The sequence below is a fragment of the Heterocephalus glaber genome, unplaced genomic scaffold, assembly GCF_053883595.1.
Source record: "Heterocephalus glaber isolate CG9 unplaced genomic scaffold, H.glaber_assembly_v1.0 deba00001550, whole genome shotgun sequence".
Lineage (NCBI taxonomy): Eukaryota > Metazoa > Chordata > Mammalia > Rodentia > Bathyergidae > Heterocephalus > Heterocephalus glaber.
Genome location: NW_028258343.1, coordinates 23,374,873 through 23,398,877, shown reverse-complemented (window position 1 = coordinate 23,398,877; position 24,005 = coordinate 23,374,873). Strand labels below are relative to the sequence as shown.

The 24,005-nt window shown below is 42.9% G+C and overlaps 1 pseudogene; it reads left to right on the top strand.

Moving 5' to 3' along the window:
- The first annotated feature begins 1,239 nt into the window (after nucleotides 1-1,239).
- LOC101713409 (prefoldin subunit 3 pseudogene) lies at nucleotides 1,240-1,919 on the top strand (annotated as a pseudogene).
- Nucleotides 1,920-24,005: the final 22,086 nt, after the last annotated feature.

Below are 24,005 nucleotides of genomic sequence, written 5' to 3'. Positions count from 1 at the left end.
TCTCAGCCTCCCAAATGCTGGAATTACAGGCATGCGCCACCATGCCCCTGGTTTCTTTTTCTTTCATTCACTGTTTGAAATTGTCTAGCAATCTCATTTGGGCAATGCTGGTGGAAGAGTCAACTCTATCTCCAGCTTTTAGTGTAAGCATGCAGCATTGAGTATGAAACTCATGTACAACATCAGAAATGGGGTATGATATGTGTTCTGTGAACATGTTTTCTGATGTTACTGCAATCATGACTTTGGGCGTTTTGTAGAAAAATGTAACTTTTGAGAATATACTTTATCAGAAGAAGGTAACCATTGTGCTTCAGAACTAAACTGTGCATGCTGTGAGTTTGTTGCTTACACACAGAAAAGCAGACTTTCTTTAGCACAGTTTCCTGCGTAGTCAGGCACGGGCTGGGAGGACGAACACACAGTAACTGGTACACTTTGAGGCACAGGGTTGTATCACATTGAAAGCCTGGGGGAAACACCTCTCACCTATTTGGATTTGGGCAATGAAGGTGCATAAGAAAAACACCTGGACAGTACTGAGGAAATGTGCCAGTTGCAAATATTGGGTAACTTAAAATTACCATGTTGATTTGGTTTCTTTTATCTATTAATTTGACAGCATCGATGGAGGCCCTTTGTAAATTGATGGGGGTGCAGAAAAGATCTACATTCATTCTATTGCTTTTCTTATAACAAACCAAGAAGTTACACGGAATACTATAAATCAAGTGAAATCATGTTCCTACAAATACCTAGGGAGAGCCTATGCTAAATTTATTTCTGATTTTGTTTAGATGTGTGACCAGTTTCCCTTTCTTATGGTAGCCTTGGTTCCAAATGAAGGGGAGCTTAGCAGACTTGGAAAGGTACAAAGGGGCCGTGAGTAGGAGGCCTTTCAAAGAGCATTAAGAGTCCATTGAAGCAGTCATGAATGTTTATTAAGTCACGTTTTTGAAGCATTGAAGTCCAATAGCAAGTCCAGTCGCACAAAGCATAGAGGTTGATTAAGATTTTTAAAAATTGCATGGCACCATTTACTTGGATGGCAGAGGGATTTGAAGCGGGAGAGCCATACTCATGAAGTGTAAGGAGGGAAGATGATAGAATTCAATGTTGCTATCAGTAAATGTGATCTGTTTTTGCAATGTGTAACAATGATGATGATAACAACAATAGTAGTAGTTGGCTTCGGTTCTTATTTTATGCTGCCTTTAAAGTGCTTCAGTCTCCCTCAAGATGGCGACAGCCAAGGACAGTGGTGGCTTGGTTGCAGTGGCTGTGGGGAATGGCCAGCAGCTCCACCTGAGGTGGGGTCCCGAGGCTTTGTTTGTGGAAGATGTAGATTCTTTCATGAAATAGCCTGGGAGTGAGAGTGCGGATTCAGGACTAAAGAAGCTGGATGAACAGTACCAGAAGTATAAGTTTATGGAACTCAATCTTGCTCCAAAGAAACGGAGACTAAAAGGTCAGATTCCTGAAATTAAGCAGACTTTGGAAACCCTAAAATACATGCAGAAGAAAAAGGAATCTACCACTGCACCGGCAACCAGATTCTTACTGGCAGATAACCTGTCCTGCAAAGCTTGGGCTCCTCCTACTGAGAAACTGTGCTTGCCATTGGGGGCTAATGTAATGCCTGAGTATAATACTGATGACGCTCAGGCTCTGCTGGAAAAGAATTTATCGACTGCCTGAAGAGCGCTGATTCTCTAGAGGAAGACCTTGACTGTCTTCGAGATCAGTTTACTACAACAGAAGTCAATATGGCCAGAGTTTATAATTGGGATGTCAAAAGAAGAAACACATATGATTCTACCAAGAACAAAGGATGATATTAGCTGGCAATTAAAAATGTGGTTCAGTTTTCCAAACATGTAACTTTAAATTCCCCAGCATTTTTCCTTAAAGATTGACATAACTTTTCATGATTTTTTTAAACAGCAAGAATGATTGAAACTTTAAAAAAAAGATAAACACCATTTTATTTATTTATAAAAACAAAATTAGTTTCAAATATTTTATTAAATTAACAGTATTTTTTCACATTTCCAAGCAAAATTAATATTGCTTTCATCTTTTTTGTCCTGTCTGTTATAAAGGCAACTCAACTGAAATTGGTGGAAAACTGATGTATGCTATGGAAGCTGAAGGCTGGTCATTAGCACACTTTACTTCTTATTGACTTGCGTGGTTAAACCATTTTAGAGGTAGTAAAGACAAACAGTTTTAGTATTTGTAAACTTATTTTTTTAGTACTTGTAGGACTATATAGTCCTTTGTTGCTGTTGTCTTCTGTCAAGGGGGTTTCATGAGTTACTACTTGACCAATAACTATTATGATATACTGAACTTTTCAGAAAGTGCTAATTTGCCTTACTACACAGTAAGAGGGCTACTGCTGCAGCACTGCTAACACCAAATAAGTGCACAGTGTCTTTATAGTACCAGCATAAGGGGGATCTTAGCCAATGTGAAATAGTACTACACATTCGAAACCCTTAGCTAAGGTGATTTTATATTTCTTAACAGTTCTCTAACAGTAATATTAAGATAAATGTAAATCTGTAATGGTTGAAAAGAATTAGGAGCCTTTTTATTCATGATAAACCTGCATAGGAATAGTAAAAAAAAAAATCCTTGTGGAAAGCCATTGGTACAGTGGCAATACAGATTTGAGTATAAACACAAATGTATTATTTCATCTCCAGGCAATAAAAAGTATACTTGTGCAATGTTTTGTACTTGTATTTTATGTCATTAAAACAAAACAGTGATGTTGAAAAAAACCAAAGTGCTTTAAATGCATTATTTTACCTAATTTCTATAATAATATAAAATATCAATAATTGATATAATAATGTGGATAGAGGTGTAAACTTAGACACAAGTCAAATATCTTCCAAAGATCATGTAGTTAGCAAGGGTTCTGAGGTTCAACCAAAGAATGCATTTGAATATTCTCACATGACCTCAAAAAGCAAAACTCACTTTGAAGAACAGTTTTTCTGTCTCCATTTATCGCTGCCTTGGACAGAACAACATGTGCTTATTGCCAAAAATTTTGTAAGATCTTAGTATTTGTGTTAGAGTAAGTCATAGTTTCTATGCCAACGGGTTGAAGAAAGGCAATGTTAAATTTATCAGTTCCCTTAAACATTTGGCCGAATGAGCTGTGACATCTCTCTCTCCTTGAGTTGCATTGATTAAAGATGTGTTTTGTTCCATGAAAACTCACCAGGAATCTCTTTTAAAGCAATGAAGCATATCCCACCTCTTACTTTTGACTGATGCAGGATGATGTAGAATACAGAAAATCACACTGAGATTTCTGTGACCCGATTTCTAATCTTGGTTCTGTTGTTATGATCATGAACAAGTCACTTTGTTCTCCCAGCCTGAGTGTAGTCATCTATAAAACAAAGCGTTTGATTAGAGATAATGGAGGTCCATCTCCAGCTCTAAATGCTGTGACTCCATTGCTCCTCTCTGAATAAAATAGAAGCCCACGACAAATCCACACAGCAGCATCTCCATTACTTTCCATGCATTTACATAAGTCTGGGATTGCATTGAAGGCAACATGACGAATAGCCATTTATTCAGAATGTTCTTTCTGTTGGTTTTCTTTGAGTGAACCAAGTTAAGACATTTGTCTTTCATTTATGAATGTACCCGTTACTTGCTTTTAATATGAAAGCTCTTGTTTTTAGTTGATGAGTAGAAAGACATTCATTAAAAGTCACTGATTTCATCTTTCATCATTGTGTGTATAAGGCACGCAATAGGCACTAAGTGGTAACAAGGTGAATCAGTCAGGTTATAGTACTGAGTGCTGAACACTGAGCACTAGTACTAGTTACCCATAACTGTGCTCTGTAGTTGCATAGACCACAGCATCACATCACTGATACTCAGGGTCCCTGTGAGATTCACACCGGCTTCCCCAGCTCACAGAGCTTGTAAGTGACATGTTGAGGATGCAACCCAGGGCTGACTCAAAGCCTCTTGCTCTGTCTGTAACAGGTTGCCTCTGCTACGTAACTGAAGGTCACTTCTCTTCCTTTCACCACCAGGGACACCGAGAAGCCATAGAATTCAGGCTCCTGAGTTGAGCATATATCATGGTTTTTCATGGTAAAATTTAAAAGTAAAATCTTCAAAGCAGCTAAATAAAAGTTATGATCTGAGGCATATTGTTTCAGGTTGAAGGCGAGATCAGTGTGTGTCATTCATTTATGACAGCTGGCTTCACAAGTTCCTCCTGCTGGCCTTGGTGTGCGTCCATCTGGACCTGCTGAGATGAGTGTTTGATCTTCTGTTTTCCAGGTTAACTGTTTATCACAATCCAGAGGAAGCTCTCTAACTCCAGAATGTGACTGAGCAGAAAGCAGCATGGAATATTCTGTGAACTACCCATGGCCTGTGGGCTGGAGGATGCGTATCATGTGAGATGCTAGATCCAATGATATTGGAAAAAGAAAAAAATAAAAAACAACCAACTCCTTCCCATGTGTTTTGAAAGATTGGACCGAGAATATTTGGTTTCTAAGCTGTTTATAAAAAATTAATTGTCTGATGTTCTCCAACCTAACTAAGTCATACAACAAAATTGAAAAAGCCTGTGAATGAAACAATTTCATAAATTGTACCTGCGGAGAAATTTGTACCTAAAAGAAAGGGCCCAGTTCCCATTACTGAAGTTAGCACTTAATGCAACTTTAATATGCATTTTTCCTGTGCTATCATTGAGTATCTTTGCAATAAACATCAGAAGCAAAGCACCTTTCTCTTGTTACTCCCTCCAAAAAATAATGAAATTAAATAAAGTCACCAGTCTGGTTTTCTACTGGGAAAACATACTGCTCAAATGTGGGAAATAATGTTGTGACTTGATTTTAGAAAGGAAGCAATAGTTTTTGTTTATAATTGTAATAAATCTATGCTGGTTGCCTAGAATATTCCAAATTTTGGTCAGAATAGAATATGAAGCCATATGATTTATCCAACAGACTCTCACAGGGCAGGAAGTACAGTGGACCTTCCAGTTACAACTGGTCTGACATATGAACAACTTGGGTTACAACCATAATTTTAGTTTTAACTTAAGACAAAAGTCCTGAGCTATGACCCGAATACCGGCCACTTGTGCTTCCAGGTGGTCTCAGACACAGATTCAACCCTTAAAGAGTTCTGGAAGGAACATGACAGCATCCTTTCCTGTGTGGGGCTAACTGAGAAACCCTGGGCTGATGTCTCTCTAAGGACACTGAGATCTGCATGTACTCAGGAGAGAGACTTTGAGGGCTGTGTAGGAGCCTGAGACTCAACTGACCAACCCGAGTTACAACAGCCCTCAGGAACGAATTGAGTTCTGAAGCCAAGGGTGCACTGTATCAGGTGCAAGGTTTTGTGGATGCAGCAGAGTGATAGAAGCAGAGTTGCCATGGAGCAAGGAGAGCTGGAGCCTTTCTTGGGGTGAAGCACATCAGAGGAGGGCTGCAGGCTCAGGCTGCCCAGTTGTGGTTTTGATAAAATCTTGCAAAACAAATTTCCATTTTCTCAACTGACATTCTGACTGGCTGTTTAAAAGTATTTTGGACATTGAATCCTAATGAAGCTAGTAAAGCTGTTAATAAAATCTATGTAATGGACAGCAGCCTGCTAAGTTTGTTACCCAAAGCTTTGAAATATCAATTACACGATTTCAGAAGTAATTTCCATGTTCTTTCTGCTTCCACAAGCTGTGGGGCTGGGAGCTGTGGTGCGTGTCATGATGTGTGCTGTGGTGCGTGCTTAGAGGTTGCTCGCACAGCCCTGGGCCGGTGTGGACGGGTCAGGTCCCATGTAGTTCTTTCAGGCCAGTCAGTTCCTTTTCTTCAAATCCCATCTGTTTGAGCAAATGCTAGTCTGTATGGTGGGCTTAAGGAATTAAGGTGATTGAGGCTGCCTAGGCAGACGAAGGACAGATTTAAGGAACTTCTCTTCCCTCTAGCTGAAGTCTGGCTTAGTGAGTTAAGCCAGGGAGCTTCTGCTGCATAATTAGAATTAGATTAGCCTGCTCGGATCCCTATCCAGGTCCCTGCATCTCGATTGCAAGCTTGTACCCCCTTCAAAGCCCTCTTAGCCATCTTAAACTCTCTGAATTCCAAAGTGGCCCTAAATCTTATTTCAAAGGAAAATGAGGACTCCCGCATTTGCACTCCTCATGCAAGCCTCTCAGTGTCCCAGGAAGGAGGCGCCCCTGAGCCTGGGCCTCTCCCTCCAGCATGGGCCTGGCACCCGCCCCTTGTGCTCCTGGGATCCTCCTTTCCCTCCCTAGTTCCAGCCTCTTTCCTGGTATCGCTTCTTTGCTGTTTTCCTTCCTGCATGCTCACGTGATTCATGTGCTCTCACCACACGTTTCAAAGCCACATCTAGAGAGGAATGGAAGAAAACTACCCCAAGGCAAACTCTCACTTTGCTTCTGGAGCCTGCTCTTGCTGAGCCTCCTCTCTTTTCTATATTCCCACCCCTAAGTCACCTGAACACTGCCCTGGATCGCGTGCTCCTTACCTCCTTACTGCGCAGGCAGGCAGCGGGGTGGCGGTGTGGGGCCGAATTCTGTGGTTTTGCACTGATGCACAGCAGGCGTCCCCTGACCCGGAAGGAAGCTTCAGTAAACGCCTATGCTTGTCTGATTTCTACAACTGCAGATTATGCAGTTGCTGTCCTTCTGCCCTTCAATTCCTAAAACTTAAAAAAATTCTCTAAGTACTGTATAATATTTTGCCGAATCACTGAAATTGTCAGTCTGTGCCCCATGAGTCTGAATATTTTAGTGCATTTTCCCCCAGCAAAGACTTCCTCCTCCAGGACCATAAAGCTGCCGGTGGAGCCCAGAATGGGGTCTCAGGCCCCTTGGGTTCAGCCATACTTGTTCCTTACAGCAGAAGGACTCACCTCAGCTGCTCCTCAGTCTTCGCTTGAGTCTCTTTACATTGGCACCGTAAGAGGTGCACGCAGATTACCTTAGGAAATGTGTGTTAGGGTTCCAGCCAGACAGCCCTGGTGTGTCACTGTGACCTCGCTGCCCCTAGGGGCTCAGGGCGTGACTCTACTCCACTACAGTGATGCTCACATCGATCGCTTGGTTAAGGTGCTGCCTTCCACGTTTCTCCCCTGTAAATTAATCGCTTCCTTTGCAACTAATGCATATTTGATGGGGAGGTAATTTGAGTTGAGGTAAATACCTTGCTTCTCATCAAACTTTCGAAATATATACTGAAGCATTTTCTTCTACCCATCTATCTCTGTGAACTCGGCTGTTTTTATTTTACCAATGAGCTAAAATCCTTCTCTATTGTTAGTTATTTGGTGCTCACGCTGGTGAGGACTTGGCTGGTAACTGCTCCTTTCTGCTGGCCCCTTTGTCCTTTGGGCTTGTCTGTCTGTCTTACTGTGCTTTGATACTTAGCTTTCTTGCATCACATGAGACTTGGGCTCACCTTTTACGTTCCTGCCCCAGGTCTTGAATCATACATTTCTCCATAGAGCTGGGTTCCTGGTTTCCTTTCAGAGGAGGACGTTATTGAGTAAGCAGTCCCTGGTTCTGCTCACGGCTACTGGGGCATCACAGCTTGCTGGTTTCCTCGGTGGACAGGACTGGGATCTGTAGGAGTGTATATACGCATGCACACACACAGATGCACCCGTGTGTTTGCATCTATTTATGTAGCTCTGTGTCTCGTATACCATGAATTCACGCTGAAACTCCCCGTTCTAGCCAAACAGCACAGCCTCCCCTGGTCCGTTCAGCCCATGTCTGTGACGCCCTCTCAGTCAGTGAGAAGCCGGCTCCACTGTTCTTAACATTTCTACTCACTCGACAAGCTTTCCTGTAGCCAGTCCCACTACTGCTGCCCCTCAACCCACATGTGCGGGCCCCTCAATGTCACCCTCACCCCGACACCGACCACCTGTGCGACCAGCCACCCCCACCCCACATGGCTCCCTTCTCACCCATGGAGCCTGACGCCCCTCCTGCTGGTGTCTTGCCTGCCCCTCACATCCACTCTAGGCCTGGCCTGTGCCTGGGCTCCCAAACCCACAGGAGACATCTTCAGAGATGTCCGGGAAGCAGAGTCCTCTTCTGTACCCAACTTGACCTGCCTCACTCTGCTCCTCACCCCAAGCCCCCAAGACTGGCTTCCTGCCCTGCTTCCCTCCGTGGACTCCAACCCTGAACCAGGCCACTCCAGTCTGTCCTTACTGAGTCTTGGGCTGAAATCTTCCACTTGGCTCCAAGCATGAAAGGGCTTTGGTGTTAAATTCTTCAGGGAGGGGGGAGCAGCAGGGAAGAGCTATGGACTGGACTGGACTCCACCCTCCCGTCTTGGATGCTCAAGTCCTCAGCACACCCGTGACTGTATCTGAGGTGCAATGGGGTACAAAGGGTGGCACCCTAATCCAACGGGGCTGGCGTCTGAGACACCAGGGCAGTAGCCTGAAAGAGAAAAAGCTGCAGGAACACAGAGCAAGGTGACCCCATGCAAGCCAACGAATGTGGCTTCAGGAGAAACTGGTACCGTGGCTTTGGACTTTCTGCCTGCAGAACCAGGAAGAACAAATTTCTGTCAGTGGTACTTATTATATAACTCCAGCAGGCCCACAGGAAGGGGCGAGGAAGAGCAGCCTCTCACTTTCTTGTTATACTGTGAGCTCCTTCAGTCCCCATCATGCTTTAGACGGTGGAGTGGAAGATTTTAATAGCCATAACCATAGTGGCGAACACCACTGGCTCCTCCCAGCTTCTCAGCTCTGCGGTCCTGGGCACCCCGCGAAGCTTGCTATCAGGGCAAACCATACCGGTCTTTCAGGGAGCACCTGTAGCCTCCACCAGGGCCTTTTATGATGCCAACACTTGCCTTCTTAGCTTCCCAGAGTAGGGAGGTTATTTTTAATCAGTGAGTTGGTTCTGGTCATTAGATATCGAAATCAGCATTCGGGGCACAAAAAGATATCTTGGATTTTGAAAGAAAGATTTGTGTTTTATATCACTTAAAAGTTCTGGCCTTTATTGATTCCCCAAATTCACAAAATGTTTTTAGCATATGAGGTATCTTTTCATCGACAAAATCCATGTCTTTGACCTCTAAAGTTCTCCACTGTCGACGAGAGCATCCATGGTGACAGTGTAAACAATGGGTACTGTCCTCATTCTCTGAGTCTCCACAGTGACCAGTATCAGGAAAGGCAGGAAGTTTCTGCTGCCAACAGTTCTGAGTGACTCGTGGTACTTAAATGACTGAGGATTAACAGCAACTGTCTGTAGAACTGCCTAATTAGAACTTCCGGTCTATCTGTTGGCCAATTAGGGAGTCCTCTCTGCACTGCTGGGCTGCATTTTTAAAGATATGTGGGACCCAGGCCAATCCCTGGCGGAAGAGTGCTTTTGTTTCTGTCAGAAACATCCCAAAGAGCATCCCACTTGTCCTGTGAGACATGTTTTCATAGAACCTTGAGTTAAAAAGTTCAAATAGAAGGTAGTATATGTTTCTTTCTTATAAAGTGTGGGTTTAGGGTGGAGTGCCAAACCGATTGGCTTTGGGATCTCCTGGGGGACTGGTGGAGCACATGCCTGGGTCTGCATGGTCACCGAGACTTGGCCTTGGGGTCTCTCTCTGGCACTGTTCCCTGCTCTGCTCCCCACAAAGTAAGCAGCTTTGCTGCACCACCTCCTTCCACTACGATGTTTGTGCCTTGGAACCATATGGCCATGAACTGAATCCTCTTAAAACATGAGCCAGATTAATCCTGTCCTCCTTTATGTTGTGGTGTTGGGTATTGCATCCAGCAATGGGAAATCTGAATAACATGTACCTGTTTCCCCTCTGAAAAATCTCTAACCCAGTTAATGCCATCAGCATGTATCCTGCCCCTCACGTTTAGGAATCCCTTTCTCTTTTCCATACACTCAGTAATGGTGTCTTACTAATATTACCTTCCATCTGAATGTTGGTTCATTTGAATTCCATATCGACCATGTATAATAAATGTGTATGTCCAGGAGATTTTGGCAGAGCAGGGTGTTCTGCACTTTGGTTCCTGTGGACCTCTGCCTCTTGGTCTTTCACCTCTGTGCCCAGGTCTCTGCCTGCTGTTCTGCAGGATGAAACCATGAGTGGAACATGGAGAGGACTGAGGTGTGCTGCGGGGGAATGTAACTGTGGGTTCTGAGTGAGACAGTGATGATTGTACAAGAGCAGCACTACGAAGATGGAAAGAGGCCACCCATGTGTGACGGTCCTTCTGCTCTCCTTACTCATAGCAGAAAGTCAGGTAAGTGAGCTGGTGAGTGGATATTTATTTGGAGGTCTTTGTCTTGGGTGTCAGATGGTATGTGAGGTTGTGGGGTTGGGAGGACGAGATGCTGGGTGGCCTGGCTTAGAAAACCGTCCTTGCAGGTCAAGTGCTCTTTGTATCTAGCACAGTGTCTGACTCTTACTATGTTCTGGAATGTGCTTACATATTCAGATTGTCCCCTGAGCACATAGGAAATGTGCCGATTCTGTCACCCACCAACTGGAGATTGGGTGTGGTTTTCAGTCACCGTTGCAGATGTCGGTGGATTGTTGTCTCTGTCTCACTCATTCCTTATGGAAATTTCCTATCACGGATGAAGAACTATGAATCACACTGATCTATTCCCACATGTGATGCATGCACCCTTTTAGGGTGAAAACATTTATCGTGGATCTTTGGCCTGAATTTATCTTTTGCACATCAGGTATTTATTTTTCCCTGAAGTCAACTTCAGAATTCAGCTAAATTTTCAAACTTTTCAAAGTTGTTTCTGGTAGCTAAAAACAACTGTTTTTGGCAAATGCTGAGCAGCATGTGGGGATGAATTTCTGCCCGTATCGAGGACTGGGTGAAGGGATGGCATCATGAAAGGTCCCGCAGCTTGTTCCTAGGCTCACTCCAATGATTTTATGACACTTGGACCCCACGGCAGGGAAGCGACCAACACCCCACAGATTTCTCACCATCAGAGAGGATGTGTGTGACCCTAAGCAGCCAACGGCACACCTGTGTGCCCAGTGTTGAGAGGAGACATGGAACCAAGAGTGATGACAGAGACGAATCATAGCACCTCATCCCTTAGGTGCAGCAGTAAAGAAGGACCCCCAAAGGAACCATTACATAAAATGGAAAGTACAGTTGAGCACTATGAGAGGTGAAATGGAAGATTCTGTATGAAAAAAAGTCCCACGATGGTTTGATCTCAGTGGAAACGGAGAAAATTCCTAACAAAATGTTCATTAGGACATCATCACACTGTCAGCGTGGGTGTGCACTGATGGTACGGAAATTGCGAACCCTAAAAGCACACACGGCCCCCTTCAGGCCTGAGGTGCATCCAGTGTTTGTGGCATGTCAGCTTTTCTCCTTGCACATTGTGAACGGCACTCAAATTATTAAAACTGTCTTAATGTAATTGATGGTTTCTCCCTAACAAATTTCAAGCGGTGATTTCTCCCCATAGCTTTCTGTGCCTGTGTTTGCTTATTAAAGCTTAGCATAATCTTTCCTTTTAAAAGTTATTATTGATGATGACAATATCCATGAGGATGGAACACCCCAGTAGGCTTTGTATAATGGTAATATTTCTAAGCTTTTGTTGAGCAAGAATCAAATACATTTTCACTGAGACAAAAATAAGGAACATGTTAATGATTGCAAGGTTCTCACAAAAGATGCAATGCAGAAATTATTTCTGTGGCAATTTAAAAATTAGAAACATAATCATGGCAAAATAAATGCAGCTCCTATTTAGCCAGGTGTGTTCAAGTGAATGTATGGTCTAAATATGTTTTATTTTCTAAATACAGAAACTCAATTATATTGATGTTGTGTTCTAATTGTCCTAACAAGCAGAAACTCTGGCTCCTCCTCTATATGGAAAAGAAGAGATTTAATGATGAATTCTAGTTTTTCATAAAATTGGTTTAGTCTCTGAAAAAAAAATGAAATGCTAATTAAATGGATATGAATATTAATATCCATGGGCTGTGCCTCCCATTAGATAAAACATTACAGCTGCTCACAATACTGAACCATGGCCATTGCAACTTGATTTTCCAAAGTATGGAGCTGATTCACTGCAGCCAGAATGCACACTGGAGCTTCCATGTATTTGGATAACAGAGTCCTGCTTTCTGCATATTGGGGATCTTTCTGCATTTCAGGTAGTCAATACACAGATCACAGAAGTCTAGCACAAAATGTCTTAACATGCACTTTTGCTTATGTAAAGATCAAGGTTTGTAAAAATAGGAAGACTCTGGACCAAGTCTCAGAAACTATACTCTGCACTTTTCTTTGCTTCTTTTAGGATACAGACTCCTGTATTTACATTCCGGTTATTTGTAATTAGAGGCAGTGAAATTAAGTCTACTTCATGAGAAATTGCTGGGAGAAGATGTGTCAGAAAGTACTGTGTCAATTATAAAGCATGGTTTCATTGTCATATGCGGATTGCCTCACAAGGCATATTAAGCAACTGGTCATGATTCAAGCTTCTAGCTGAGGAAGCGTCTTTGACCTCTTGCACCATTTGTTTGAAAGCCAAAGCTGCTAGCCTCCCAATAACATCATGCCATAGCTAAAGAATATCACACAGAACAAAGTCAAGGAAACCTGTGTGGATGCTAATCTACTGCCTGATGCAGGCTACACTGGTGTTTCCAACAACCTTCAGGATGTAGTAACCCTAATCTGGAGACGGGAGGAGATGGGGCAGGGGAAGGGAAAGTAAAAAGAATCAAGATGTGATGTGTATATGGACCAATTCTACATGATGAGTGTCTTTATTATGCATTGCAAACACACAATAATAAAACATTATAAATACTCTTTTATAAACTTGGTTAACTATTGCAGCCTTGAATAGTTGAATAAGTATTTGTTTTAAGCAGCAGGATTTAATGACTCCAGTGGTTTTTAAAGGCTATTTCTAGAACAAGTCCAAGAGTTCTAAACATGACTTGGTGTTTTATAGGCAAAATAAAACCTCAAGAGTAAGGCAAACTAGGAAAAAGGTTTACTAATACCACTACTTTGTACTTAGAACTATATTTTGGATTAATATCATCATATAAAAAGACAACAATCATAAATCCATTGTGAAGATGCGTCAATCTATCTAGGCCATTTGATTTGATAACTGGAAATTGGTCTGGTTGATGCTGTGATAATCATAGTCACTGAGTTGCATGTAAATGGCTATAATATGCACAACTCAGCCCAGTGACAAGGGTCAGGTGCTTCCCCATAGACCCTGAGGAGCTGGATGATGTTGGGCAGCACTAAACTGAGATAGTACTTCACAACTGGGGATATACCTTGAGAGGAAAACACTTTGATAATTTATGGTTTATGGGAATGGACAAGTGAACCCCTACTACATCAGAATAAGGGGTTTTTATTCAAGATACACAAATAAATTTGAATATCCAATTACTTGAGCAATGCACAGGAAACTGACTTTTCCCCATTGTTTCTGGTTGGATTTTTCAATGGCCTGAGCATTTGTAGGATTGTACATGTGTAGTGCTTCCTGTGTCCTTAGGACTGAGGTAGAGGAATGTGTGCTTAGGTTATTCCAAATATGTAAAATATTCTATTATCTCCATCTTTTTAAACACCTATTTTGGCATGTACACACACATACACACACACACACACACACACTTTTTTCCAATACACTTTAAGGACAGTAGGGTTATTTGATTTGTATGCTGAAACCAATTCTTCCTGCATCCATCTTTTACTTTATAATACACCTATAATTTATATTTACATTTGTCCAGTACATTTATTCCCTAAGGCCAGTGTCACACAATTGTTCCAACAAAATAATATATATCTACTTTCTTTGGGCATATAGTAGTAAATTGAAGGAAGAATGACAGAAACAATAGAAACAGGTGAATACGAAAGAAAAGGCAAAGATTATGAGAAAATAAAGCTGAAGGGAACTCGGAAGAATAAAGAAATTAAGCAGGAAGATGTGCTGTAATTAAAGAAGAAGAGGAAGCAGGCTTTGTCCTTTTCTTGGATTTGCCATAGGCAGGACCCCGATTTGTCCCAGGTTGTGTGGTGATATTGTCCTTTGCTACCAATCCCTGGTACTCAGAGTTCTACCTCCAAGCCATAGCCTTATTTAATTCTCCTCATTCTATTGTGCCTTGTTATCACCTTCTGTCCTCTTGACTATTGGGAAATAAGCTCTTATTAGTTTACAGAGGCTTCCATAACAAAACACTGTGATCTGTGGTTTAAACAATGGACACAGGCCTTTTCACAGCCCTGGAGGCTACAGTCTCCAATCACAGGGTTGGCTGACTGGGTTACTTGGCTTCCTTGTTGCTCTTTACTCATGTGGCCTTAATTCTCTGAGAACAGGAGTGGGGTGGGAGCATGGGGGTGTGCCTTACCCTCCTCATCATCCCAGAAGGCCATGGGTTCTGTCAGATCAGCACTACACACTTGTGACCTTATCTTGCCTCCAAATACAGTCACATCAGGGGCTGAAGCTTGAACACACGAGTGTGGCTAGGGAATACACAGTGCAGCCCCGGCAATGCCACTTACCATGCTGCCACAGAAAAAGAAGAGCCCACATTCCGTTATCACAGAAATAGGTGAGGAGAATGCTCTGCTGTCTTTCTGCATTTCCATTTCCTACTGATGTGTTTAATCATTTAAAATTTATGACCCTCTCTTAGTAAATTTCCTGTTGTTATAACAAAATAACCTAGAGTTGGTAATTTACAGAGAAGAGAAGTTTGTTTGTGCTCACAGTTATGGCAACTGGGAGTCCAAAGTCAGGTGGCTGCATCTGGTGAAGCCCTGGCACTAAGTTTACATAGAAAGCAGAAGGGAAAGGGGTGGGTGTGAAAGAGCAGCCAGAGAAAACCAGGGAAAGAAAACTTGATTCATCATAACACTGTTTCGGTAAGTGATCCAGTCCTATAAGAGCAAGAGCTCTCCTGACAGACACTGTTCACCAATGAAGCTTTGCCCCCATGATCAAAACACCTCCCAGCAGGCTCCACCTTCCAGCAATGCTGCACCGGTGGCCAAGCTTCAACAGGGGCCTTGGTGGCAACAGACCAAATTCAAACCATAGCCTTTTGTCCCTGTCCTCTAAACACTCATGTCCTTCCCACATGCAAATGCAAGCATTCCATCCCAATAGTCTCAAAAGTTTTGACTTGTTTCTGTACCAACTCGAACATCCCAAGTCTCATGTGAGACTCAAGGCAAACTCTTTCTAGTTGTGAGCTGCAAAATCAACAGAGCTGCTTTTGTTGTGCAGTGGCAGGGCAGGCACAGGGGAGATGTTCCCACTCTACAAGGGAGGAGAAGGCCAAGAGGAGGGAGTCACAGGCCCTAGGCAGGTTCAAAGCCCATCGTGGTGGACATCATGTCTTAAAGCTGGAAGACAATAGTTTATTCCATGTGCTGTCTCCTGGACACACTGGAGTGGGGAGTGGGCTCCAAGGTCTCAGGCAACCCACACCCCGCATTTGCTGGGCTCAATCCACACATCTGCCTTTCTGGATTGGAGTTGTACACTGTGACCTACAGCTTTTCTAGTAGCTCTACCACTCTGGGTTCCCCAATACTGGTCTGACTCCCATGGCTCCTGATAAGGACTCTGCAATGCTCTGCCACTAGAGCACTCTTCTGCCTGGCCCCTCAGGCAGTCTGAGACATCTTTCAAATATAAGCAGGGACCACTACCTCTCCATAGCTCTTGCATGCTGCATGCCTGAAGAATTAGCATCACACAGGCATGGAAGCTGCCAAGGCTTTGTGGTTGCATCCTCTGGAGAAGCAGTTTGTGCCACACCTGGGGCCAGCTGAGCCAAGGACAGGATGCAGGAAGCAGAGGCCCAAGGTGCCTGGGCAGTGAGCCTTGGAAACTACCCTGGGCAAGGCCCCCAAGCTGTTTTAACCTCCCAGAGCTCTGGGCCTGTGTTGGGCCAGCCACCATGAGGATCTCTCAGTGCCTTTCTTCATATCCTGATCAGTGGTGCCTGGGTCCTATTTGTTCACCTGGATCCTTTTATGAAGCAATTAGTTGGACACATGGTCAACTTTACATGGGTAGGTGATGAGTTTTCAAAATTATCACAATGTGCATCTGTTTCAATTATAAATTCCACCTTAAGGACATCTCTTTGTCCCCTAATGTCAGCATAAGTAGTTAAAAGGAACCACATTGCTGCTTTTACATTTTTCAGGATTTTTTTGTATCAGAAATTCTAGCTCACCAGCCTTAAGCCCTGCCTCCCACCAAGCTCTAGGGTCAGGGCACGATGCAGACACATTCTCATCCTGGTGTAACAAGGATGTCCTACTCTATTTTCCAAGAAAACTTTCCTTGTTTCCATCTGAGACACTGATGGATGGCTTTTGCTTCTCTATCAGCACTTTGGACATGGCAGTTTGAGTCTCTAGGAAGTTCTAGACTTTCTCTAGTCTTCTTGTCTTCTGAGCCTTCACCAGAGTGGCCCTCGATGCTGTTCATGTGCTCTAGGCTTTTCTATGCATTCACTTCAGCATGGCTCAAGTCTTTTTCCAGAACTGTTTTCACACCCATAGGTATTGTTATAGCAACATGCTACTTCTTGGTGCCTAATTTCTAAGTCAGTTTGCAGTTGTTATAACAGAATACCTGAATTATAAAGGGAAGATTTAGTGAATAGTTCTGGAGCATGAGGAGTTGGAATAGGGTGTTTATACATGCTGAAGTTTTCCTGCTGCTTCTGCACATGCAAGAAAACAGGCGAGCCCATAGGTGCATGTGAAAAAGAGGAAGAAGCGAGCTAAGGAAGCCATGCTCACTCCCTGGAGCCTGCTCTCAGGACAGCTGATCCAGTCCAGGGAAGTGAGGGCTCACTCATGAGAGAGGCATTAACCCGTTTAAGGAAGGCTTTGCCCCAGGAAGCAGCCCTTCCTGTGAGCTTCTTCTCCTGACTCTGCTGCCTTAGGGACCAGGATTAGACAGGAAGCTTTGTGGAAACAAACCATATTCAACCTATCAAGTCAGATGGGCCCTTCCACACATCTCCCAATATACAAAGTTTTATAAGAAAACACTTCAAATTACCAAGTGAACTACCATTCTTTGCTAATGGTATTCTCATCTTCCTCTCTTATTAGTCACCTCTCTTCCTTCACTCTGGTGTGCACTGGGATATGCTTGTGAGCTCTGCAGTGCATGTATCAGGCTCCGCTCTGACATGGCCGCCTGCCCCACGCCTGGCCTCTGATGCTTTCCTAGGGTGCTCAGGTTTGCCACATGCCCTGGGCTCTTGGCCCTGGTGTGCAGATGTGTGTGGGCTTTTGATTTAGCCTATTAAAGGCTCTTACCAACAGTTTAAACTTGGGTTCTGCTGAAAGAATAAATGATTGATGAAAATCACTGATTCAAATTCTTTACTTGTTATACAACCCTTTAAGTTTCCTATTTCTTCTTGAGTAATTTTTAAAGTTTTTATTTTTGTCAGTACACGTTTGCAGTACATAGTGATTACATTCATTGTGAGTAGCTGGTATGTTAATATATCACTTGAATTATCCTACATCTTGAGCAGATTTGGACATAGATCATCTATTGTTTGATATGTAATTTGCTCAGAAGTTTCTGGGATTTATTCATTTTTGTAAATAGTTGAGACATTTCCCTCACTCTGTGTCTACTGTTTGGATCCCTTAAATGGCAATACAATTTCCAATAATTCGCTACTGATGGAAGAACAGGTGTGTTTGAGTGCATGTGTGGATCTATTCCTGCATCTTCAACATGTCTCCAAGTAAGCAGATCTTCTCAGTTGCCATCACATATGCTTCAGATGCCCTCTGGGATCCAGTCCTTGAACAAAGATTATACTGGATGCCAAAGGCACAGCAAGCACTGTGGTAAAGGCATTATCTGACACATCTGCTCTTATTCAGACTTACCATGCAAAGAACATCCACTGGGGAGGGCTGGGCATAAGCCTGTGATTTCTGAGGCCTCAAGAAGAGGCTGTGGGAGGCCTGGCTGGAAGACCAGGTCATGAAAATACTCAGGCTCGAGCCTGAAATATCTTATAAGCAGCCACACCAAAGACCATGGCTGCTGCTCCACAGCCTTCACCAAAACACTTGAATTCCCCTTACCCTAGTAATTATATAAGAGTAATTGCTCCTTAACACCAAGAACATTCTTGGTCTTTTTGCACTGTGACAACAGTGACTAATGAGCTTTACCATCCATGCAGTGCATGCGTATAATCCCAGCACTTTGGCAGGCTAAAGCGGGATGATCCCAAGTTTGAGCCCATTCTGGGCAACTTAGTGAGTTAGTGAGAACCTGTCTCAAAATATAAAAAATATTAAGAAAAGGCTGGGAATGCAGCTCAGTGGAAAGGCCCTGGGTTCAATTCTCAGTACTGAAGCAACAACAGCAATAAACATAACCCATGAGGAAATGCGGAACAATCCTTTAAGACTCTATAGAAAGCCTCATTCCTTTCGGATCATCTTCCAAAGGTTTCTTACATCCATCTAGAAAGCTGAGGTTGGAAAATACTCTGGGAAACAGCAAAACCATTGGCATTCATTGTGTATCATTTGTCCAGCAGATAAAGTGTGCAGCACAGCTTCCACATGAAGATAACGGTTCCCACGCAGCACAGGAGTTAAAACTCTGTTTTCTCTGTTAAGGTAAATATGATTTAAAAAATATATTCACACTTTCGAGCAGTCTTGGATAGGCTGGAACCAGGCACCCAGACAAAGGTACAGGTATCTGTGACCTGTCTGACAGCCGGACTAGCAGGGCTCCAAAAATGATGATCTACTTTTTCAGGTAAATCATTGCCAATTAAGGAGCAGAATCTTGTCTAAGTGTCAGGTTTTCATTCCATCCACCCTCGCAGGCTTGGCCGGAACAGGGCAGTCATGCGAGGGATTTGCTTTAATGTCGTGTTAAAAGTTAGCGCTGAGTAGAAAATAGACTGGATCGGTCCTCACCCACTGGTGGACAGGATTTGGACAGAAAGTTGGGACTAGAAAAGAGGCATGTCAGGCTGAGGCGTCGTGGCTTCTTTTTGGCACAGTCTGAGCAGTTTCCTGCTCCAGCCCTGAGTGACACTGTAATTTCCGTTTATCCTGTTTTCCCACACATGGAGCCCGTGCTTGCAGAGTGTCGCAGCATCCTCTTTGCTAAGTGTTGGCCCCAGAGGGTCCAGACATTCCCAGTCTGGCTGGTACTCTCTCCGACACGGCCTCATCATGCTCCAGGGCAGTGCTCCAGGGTGGCTTCCTAGGCAGGGCCACTGGAGGAAAACTCCCGAGCCAGGCACCTGTCTCATTTGGTGCAGGCCCCACCCCCGTGCTGCCTCAGTGCCCACTGGGCACTGGTGGTTTCCCAGGGCAGGTCGTTCCCTACAACTCGGGTGTCTGTCTTCCTCCCTACAGCTGAGGGCCAGTTCCCTTGCTTCCAACCTTGTCCACACTGCACAGAAGCAGCAACAGCAGCAGCAGCAGCAGCAGCGTGATCAAAGGGGGCAGCCTTCACCATCTTAGGACCAAAGCGATGGTCCCTTCTCCCAGGTGATGTGGTGCAGTTCTAGAGAAGCAAGTGTCTCAGGAGGCCACTGTGGGATGTGTGCGGCCTGAGAAATCAGTGCTGGTAGGAGAGGAATTTTTCTACCCCGTAGGCGTAATCAGTTTCTGCAAATACTACTGGACAGAGAGACCTGAAGGCAGCAAGCTGCCTCTTGCTTGGGACTCAGCAGGATGCTGTTGCTGGCTGAGGGATAGCGGCAAAGACGGCTTAATTGCTATGTTGTTGCCCCATTTCCTCTCTTCTTGCTATAAAATCCTTTATGCATTTAAAGATATAAAAATGCCTTTTGATGTATGCTTTATTATTGTTTTAGTTGGGGTAAAATATAAAGAATGTAGGGTTTTATTGAGTGGCATAATTTAAGGTCATGATGTTTTATGTAAGATAACAATGATTTTATTTATATAAAGCATATAATAAAACCGCTTAGTTTCACTGTTAAAATTTTACTTTCAGTTTCTATCTCTCCCAAACACACACACACACCCATCTACACACCTGCAAAACTAAAATATTTCAAAGAATAAGCAGGATTCATGGGGTAGAACCAGAAAGCTGCTCTCCATTTTCCACCTGCCCTTCCCGTTTGTTCAAAATGCCCAGTGATGCTAAGTGAAACCCTTAGCAGGCCTGCTGCTCAGTCTTAGGTAAGAAGTACTTGCAAGAAAATCCATCAGTAAGGAGTCAGGTCCTATGTCTTCTTTTTCTCTAAACTATGGCTTTTCTCCTTTCTTATTTCTGAACTGCTCCACCTGGGCTCCTTCAGTAGGAGGGGTGGGAAAGGCAAGTCTGCCTTCTGTTTTACTCATTCTGCCCCTTATTTCTCTGCCCTTCCTGGGTTAAAGGCTGGAGGTGTGACAGAAGCACAGAGGGTTGCTGTCAGTCCCCAGTGCTTCCCGCTGGCCAAGGGAAACCACATGGAAACTCAGTGCCAGCAGGGCTGCAGACCCTCTAGCGCCTGCCAATGCTGGGATCGCCTGCCTCATCAGCCTGAGCCTCAGGATAAAAGCGGAAGTGACCTAAGAGTCACCGCAGGTGGCCCACAGCTTAAAGAGAGTGGTTAGCAGGCCCCGAGGTGACCTCTAGCCCACTTAGCGGTCTGTGAGAACAGATGTGGATTCTGTGCATTACTGAGCTTACAATTGCTTGTTGTGCAACCACAGCTGCCTGATAACACGTGATTCGGGGCAGCCCAGGTCTCCTCACCCTCAGGGACCCACTAGGCTTAGGGACCATGCGGACTGGTCCTGACTGTGGACTGCACTCACACTAGCTGTCCATGCCTACCTAAGTGCTCCTTCAGCCAGGCTTACATGCTTCAGCATTATCAGTCTATAAATCTGCCCTGAGTTTCTGGTCACCTATCACACTTCCTGAGGCATCTTCACAAAACCACCTTCATCTCCCCCTTGAGCAGAAGGGGGAAGTCCTACCGGTCTCCGAGGATGACGGTTGTGCTGTGCTGGGGTCCTGGGGCCTCAGGAAAATGGGTCACCATGATGTTATTAATCCCATGACTGCCTTTGGGGTGTAGTGTTATTTGCTGCTTAAAGTCTTAAAATCTCCATCAGAACTGATACAGAAAGAAAGATTATCATTTTTCTATCTTGTTACACACACATAATAACCCTCATGTGCATATACATATATAATGGAATCGTAGTTCACTCATTGCTTTGTGGGCACATTTCCATTTATTATGGACATTATTTATCATTTTAAAATTCTACAACATTGTTTTTAAGTAGTACACAGTATTGCATAACTTATGTACCAGTGCCCTGTGGTACCATTGGCTCATTTCTTTTTTCATGTGATATTGTACGGTATACTGAACATGTTACTCTACAGCTTCAAAGACTCTCTTGGTGCCACGTGTCCATTGGTTGGAATCCCTAATTCTTACAATAGCAACACTTCATTTCCAGGAATTCTGTTCATCACAACTTTGGTAGTCAAAGGTTCCTGTCTATCTTTCTGTACATAAGGTACAGATTATTATTTCAATATTTTTCACATACATGATATCAGTGATAATAGAGCTTGTGCTATATTTTTACTAAGAGTCTTATTTTTCTCAAGTCAATTCAATTGAGAGTAAATCAAGAACAATAGAAGAGCTTTTACAGTGTACTGTATTTTATTGAAAGAATCCATTTCCTAGATACAGCCATTAGTCACATGCCCAGAGAGTACTCAGTATTGTTCTTGGTGCAGAGGAAAATAAAGAAGAATTATATGCTACTGTCGCTCTTCAGAGTTTACTTTTTGGTAGACAATATGGGTACATGCAAAGTAAATAAATACTGTACTAGGAGTCTGTGATAACAGTGGGTGAGGTGTTCGCTTTCCACGCACTAAGATCAGTAATGGAGCTAAGGACATGTAGCATGACCTCTTAATTCAGATTAGGGACTTGAATCACTGCACCCTCAGGCAGGGCCCTTACATTCCTTACATTCTTAAGGTGCACTAGTTTTGTCATTAAAGAGGGGCTGGTATGCATCCTAGGATACCCTGGTACATCTTCCTTTGTCCTAGTGTCTCCTGGGAGAATTTGAGACATTGCCTCAAAGTTTTCCATCCAAATCTTGGGGCAGTTATAATTAGTTTTGGCCAGAGTTAGAAACAAATCAGGCCTCTAAGGAAGTATCAAATTGTTATTCAAAAAAAGAGAAATGGTTCAACTCTTACAAGCTATGTGAACTCTACAGCCTTACCTGTACTCATTAACCTGTTTTGGTGTCTGGTATACATAATTCATATGTTATTGCAATTTGGGCATTTTTTCAAGGTGAGAATATAAGCAAGAACCCAGGTTTATTTTTTGTTGAAATAATTTCCATAGTATTATGAATATAAATTAAATTGTCATAATGTTCTGAAATGCATTATCTGAAAGCAAATTACCTTAATGGGGATCAGTGTGCACCCATGTTGTCTAGGTTCAGTCTATTTACAAACTAACCAAACAGAAGCACTGATAAATGTAACATCTCCCTAAGATATGCAGAGATGCTGACCCCAACTGTCGGATGATATACATGGTATTATTTGCAATACCCATTGTGTTAGCTGAATAATTTCGCAGAACTGATATGATAGATGATGGCAAACTATTATAGTTTAGTACTTTGAAAAATTTTGCATAATTATAGGATCGAGTTTCTCTAGACTATCATATTGTAGAACCCTTTCTATTCCAGTTGGTGAAACTGATGTCAAAAAAATTAGGTTAGCAAACTCATTTTCATGAAACTAAAAACTTCATGCTCATTATTTATAAACTGGAATTGCATTTCTCAAGGTGAACAGCATTAAATAGGGTTATTGTTATAAAGACCCTTAATCAAGCAGGGATTTCATTTATTTATAATATGGTTATTATAGTTTTTAGCAGTGATTTGACCCACTCATCTGAGGATAGCCATGTTAGTCATACTCTAGAGAGTTCTCTGAAAAGTGAACACAGAAGGGAAATTTACTTACCTTAGCACTATTCACAACACATCATCAACCTGTAAAATTTCACACAGTTTCTCATTATGAGACTTAGAATGTCCTAAAACATTCAACCTGGGGCCAACACATTGGTGCTTATGACAATTATATAAGTGTGTAACACTCTATCCCCATACATCTAAGTACTGCACTGAACTTTCTCCAAGAAGCTTACATGAGAAAAATGCAATCAGCTCTTGTCCTCTGATTACCTTCTTCAATACTATGGTGACACATTGTTTGTGATTTGTAAACTTGGGAGTTTAGGGAATGATGAAGATGGCCACTCCTTTGGACTTAATTCTGTGTGCAAGAAGTGGAAGCAGAGAAATCAATGAAGTAGTATTGGAATTTATTGAGGAAATGCATTAGCCAGACTTGATATTTTAGACTTCAGGTGGACATCTCTAAAAGTTCAGAGAAAAGAATGAACCAATTTTTAGGTCACCAAAGGAAACGTTTGAACAGGAATTTTTCTCTGTTTGGATTTAGAAGAAGAGAAAAGCAAGCCTGGGTTTGGTATACTTGGGACCAGATGTGAAAAAAAAATACGAAAAGTGAAATACAGTAACTCTTGTTTACTTGCATATTTCTCTCTTGGGCTGGCTGAGTAAACTTACTAACCTCATGCTGAAAAGTGGAGAAAGTTTATTGGTAGTGGGGAAACAAAGCCAAGTTATCAAAGAGAAGGCAAATGTGCACACAGGAGAGCTCTAAATAATTTCTACTTTTCTTGACTAGATGAATTGCATGTAATTTCCTGAAAGAATTTGCTCAGGAAAAAAAATCACTGAAAAGCCATAAAGGATTAAAAAATCCACAGGGCAAGGTA